A 5,171-nucleotide genomic window follows, 5' to 3' on the forward strand; every position below is an offset into this window, starting at 1 on the left:
GGAAAACAAATCCGGACAAGGGGAATTAAGTTAAGTTGTATAAAAAAGAGTTGTAAGGTTGAGAGTCAAGTTGAAGTATAAAAGCTCTTCAATCTATTTTTGAAGGAAATAAAATCACTTTCTGTTCGAATTTCCTTTGGAAGTTTGTTGAATAATGAGGCACCTTGGTAGAAAAGGATGCTCTAGCTATTTCCAGATTAATCCTCGGGATGTTAATCATTGTGCCATTGTTTCTGGTACTTACATTGACGTTTTTCATTGTAAAATAGCTGTCAAAAATAGCGCCTACGTTATTAGAGTGGAGGCATTTGTGCACATATCTACATATTCGTTTCATTGTGATTATTTCATTTCTCTGTCCGGATCGTTGGGTGGGGCACTTATGTTTTCTCCAGACATGAAAGAAGCCATTGATCAAAGACACCTGTCTATTCTAGATATAATCATGAAATATGCAAGCTTAATAATAAAATCCCAAATACTTCCACTCTACTATCCAATGTAGATGGCAAATTGACTGTAAAGCACCATTCATTATAGAAAATAAATAGCTATATATTAGGTATAAACCTCGAACATTATAACATATTTTCCAATGGCGTCCAATGTGAAACGGGCTTAAGTATTTACCGTATATGTATATGTTGTATTTTACTATGTATGTATATTATAATCTAGTTTATGTATATGTAGTATTATAGTTGTGCTATTAGTTATATTTAGATACATGTCATATCTCAGGGGGCAGTCATGTTATATTGCTCCTCCTAGGTTCCATCCTTGTAATGTAGTTTAGTAGTTCGTACGTACTGTTTTAGGTAATTTGTTGTTGTAAGTTTTTTATACCGAATAAATAAAAAAAATTACATTCCGAGTCGCAAAACATTGTTTTATAGCCAACAACATCATCCCATTCTTTATAGAGGCTTTATTCAAAATATTCTGCAAAACCAGGCTTATCAGGCCCGCTGATAATGTTCATGACAGTTTGAGCTGAAATTAACCTTCTTCATGGGGAAAAACTGTTTTAATTCCAGATCTGATCAGATCTGATCTAGTTTATTTCTAGCAAATTATACATTGAAGAAAGGGTTACGTCTGGTTTATAAAAATAGGCGTTATTTTTCAAAGCTTATCTGCTCTTTAGTGCTATTTTGGAAACAAAACAGGTCGTTTAGTTACTTTTCTATATTGCCAACTAGCCTCCCATGCAGGTTGATGTTACGAGTGGTTTTGGGGCTATGACACAGGATCACAAATTTACTTTTAAGGCAAATACTGCTTTATCCACTGCTTAGTTGGCAAATCTGGCGGTTGTGCCAAATATAGAAATGAGCCATGCACTGAAACGAGGTTTGGTGCTTTTATGGTCTAAACTCTAATGTTGAGGTCTTTTTTATACCCCGATAAAATAATACAATACAAACTACATTCTTACTATACTCTCTAATTTCTCTACGATGCTACAGATACGATACCATGGGGAGCAAATTGATATATTTTATTGATAGATCATTTACTACTGCAATGTCGGTTTTTGTTGTTATCATATTTAGCTGGCTTCAATTAGCTTTGATATAGCCAGTAGTGTACGCTTACCAACTTAAAAGAAAGTAAAGAAAAAAGCAAAGGACATTTAAAACCCCATGGCCATTACATGCAACCAGACTAACAACTACGGACGCTTCACGTATACATGTAATGTTACAAAATAGAAAATAATATAGACAATTATTAAATGATACGTTTTAAGAACTGAAAATGACAAATAAGTGGGTAAGTTTATTCACAGCACGCCACCATAATGGCACAAAATGATATAAACGAAAGTCCTCGCAGATTAATAAAGGACAGAAACATCTCGTTAGCTCTTTTTTTATTACAAAAGAAGAACTTCGACAAACAAACTCGAACCTGAAGGTAAAAATAAGAAAAATCTTGCTAGCTCACAGGAAGAGACCAAGTGATCAAACAAAACTAAAGCCAAGCATCCTAAAAGAGACAGTAAGAAGCAGAGGCGGAAGACCGCAGGCTTTTAACTTCAAGGGAATTCACAGTCCCTGGCCTTCACAATGCTATTGAAGATGGCAGTTGAACGTGTTCATACTAAAAAGTCACGGAAAACGTGTATTTCAAACAGTTTTTTCAGAAATTCTAGTAAAGGTTGCTCGTAAGGTGAAAATGTCGTTGATTGTACTGAGTGAAACCGAATGTCAACGAATTTATGCCCGAGAACTTGAAAGGTGAGCTTGCTGCTCCTCAATGTGGAATTCTAGGGACATTCGTCTTGATCCAAGTATGGTACCTGTCTTCTAAACCTGCCAAAACTCTTGCAGAGATAATACCTTTAAGTATTCATGTCAGCTGATAACAGTTATCATTGAGAAAAATGGCACTGTTGATGGTGGCCCTTTTGCCAAGTTGAGTCGAAACATTTTGAAGTAATGGAAATGTGCAAAACATTTGCTCGCTTTTCCTATTTACAAAAATAATTTTGTTCATATTCTTTCTATTTTATTCAAGTAAAGCTATTTAATTTTTTTATTCGGCTAATATCAGGATAAAATGAACAATCGTAAACAAGAGGTTAGGACACTAGTGTAGAAAGGGTGTGGCATGAGGAATTTTCTGGATGCTATGCACAAGTGATGTCAAAATATTGGTGGTGTAGATTTGAAAATGGCTTTTTAAAAGCAAGCATTTTATACCATATTGGCTAAAAGCTCTTTCGTCTGACACTCCTCAGGGCTTAAAACGTCAGAATAAGGGTCCGAAAGAATACGATGAAAAATATATACCCAATTTTGGATCGAAATAGGCCAATCAGAAAAACGCAGCGCAAGACCGGTAAAGTTGTCCAACCAGTGCCGCGTGCCTAAAGAAAAATTACCACTGGAGTTCAAGAGAGAAAACGAACTCCTTCTGTCTACACACTGGCGGCTTTTTCGCTTGCATGTACATAGATCAACTCAAAAACTGCTAGATAGAAGGATGAAGTAGATTTACCGTAGATTATGCCCTGCAACTACCCCCCCCCCCCAACAGAGCACTAATAATAAAACATAGTTTCAACAAAAACTTCATAAAGATCTTTTATCAGGGGGGGGGGGGGGGAGGCAGGAATACCTTTCCACTCTAGTTGCTTGTCAGTCCTATGATGTACTTAATTACTTTTAGCTGAAATGTTTCCCTCGATACCAGAGCTAATAAGAGTTTATCAGAGGGTTTACCAATATAAAATCACATTAGTTTATCAATAAGTGAATTTGTAGAAAATAATTACTTACCTAAGTTGTTGGCCTTTTTTTAGACATAAATTTTAGAGGGGCAAAATGCGTCCGTCACTTTACGTAAACCTGAAAAGTAAACCTTCATTTCAAAAAGAGAAGTTCAGAATTTTCTTGAAAGATTAGGCATCTATAACATTTCTGCACAATTGTTAAATAGTTAATGACTTTTAGAAAGCCCAGTTCAATATACCAAACAAAGATAATTTTTTTGCTTTTGTCGTGAACCAATGTTTTTGACATCAAGACACAACAAATACCGTGCAGAAATAATACGCAAATTTTGTTATCTCGAAAATATCATGCTACAATATCCAAACAACTACACGTTAATCAAGACATCTTGTGGTGTGGAGAAAGAGATACATCGTGGGAGATAACGCTTCCTTTACCAGACAGACAAATTAGACACTTCGCAGGTCAGGCCATACTTACCATTTAAAATACAACGTTATCAAGGCAGCTCTCTAACCATTTTCAAAAGCCAGGAAACTTTCATTTTTAGCACAAATTGAAATGAAGTACTTTTAGTTTTACTTCATTGTGTAATTTGATTGTGAGTTTAGCTATTGAGGAGACGATGCACTTGATTACTTACGTTGGGTTTAGAGTCCGTTTCTATAAAAAGAGATCGATAAATGCATTGGGCCAGATCGAGGAAACCAAAAGAACTGTGGATATCTCGTCATTACGATTTAAGTTTGCTTAACATTTCTCCGGACCATTTGCTTGTTTATTAGGAGATTGTCTCATTAAAAGACATGGTTTGTACAGACGTCAAACTTCTTTAAATATGCAAAAATATCAGAAACAGCACTCATATAATTTTAGGAAAGGTCCACTTTTTGGGTCTCAAATTCAAGGAAGTTGTTTTTTGGGTCAGTCAATTGACCAATTACTGCTTTGGGTTCACGAACTTCTGAATTCCTTTTTAGCACCCCGAGCTTGTTCTCAGCATAATCGATTTTGTATTTCGTCTAAATTCGATGAGAAAATGTTTGGGGAGGGGTAATATTTTGACATCATACTTTTTGTGATTAAATCCTATGATTTTCAAACTGCCAATTTTCAAACAAAAGTTAGTCATTCTGTTGGTAAAAGGGCGTTACCTGTTGGTAAAAGGGCATGGCCTAAATTTGTTTGGTTGGTCCCCCACCAGAGCTTAGTGGCTGGCGCCGCCATTGGCCAATTTAGTATCTAATTAGCTGAGAGTTGATATAGAGGGGTCACTCGTGTAGACATGGTATTCATTTCAATCTAATTTCCACAAAGCCATGTCTACAAAGAGAGACAGTCAGTTATAACGGCCACTAATTGAGACTTCAATCATGATATGAAAATCGAGCGTCGGCTCTCTCTGTTCTGTTACGCCATCAAACATAAACCAATCATTTTGGCTATCATTTGATGACACAAAAAGACGCGGTTTTGTGATAAGGAGGAGGTCTTTAGAGGCACTTATTGCGGTCGCACCATAAAGTGCCAATTAAAGAGAAGGGTACGACTCTACTGCAAAAGTAGGGAATGTCTTTTACGGGTAAGTCTATATCATAGGTTTCTATTCGAGGTGGCTCTATTGAGGCGACTGGGTGCAGCTTGGGGCTTACGTGTTACACAATCTTAATTATGTAGTTTATAAGACAGTCTTTTCTGGTAATTGGAAACTCAATTTGCAGCAAGTGTTTTCTTGTAAACGAAAACCTAGCAAATTGCAGGCATTGTAATTAAAAAACGGACAAATAATCCTGGATTAATCCTGGATAACCCTTTTTAGATCTTTAATCTTGTGCTGCTCAATATGAATGATAAAACTAACTTAAATTAAATGACGTAGCTACATGTTTTCGGTGGCAAAACTCAAGACTACAAAAAATAAAATCAGCG

Source organism: Rhopilema esculentum, chromosome 20 (assembly GCF_057945365.1).
Source record: "Rhopilema esculentum isolate cy_ngs chromosome 20, ASM5794536v1, whole genome shotgun sequence".
In the NCBI taxonomy this organism is placed as follows: domain Eukaryota; kingdom Metazoa; phylum Cnidaria; class Scyphozoa; order Rhizostomeae; family Rhizostomatidae; genus Rhopilema; species Rhopilema esculentum.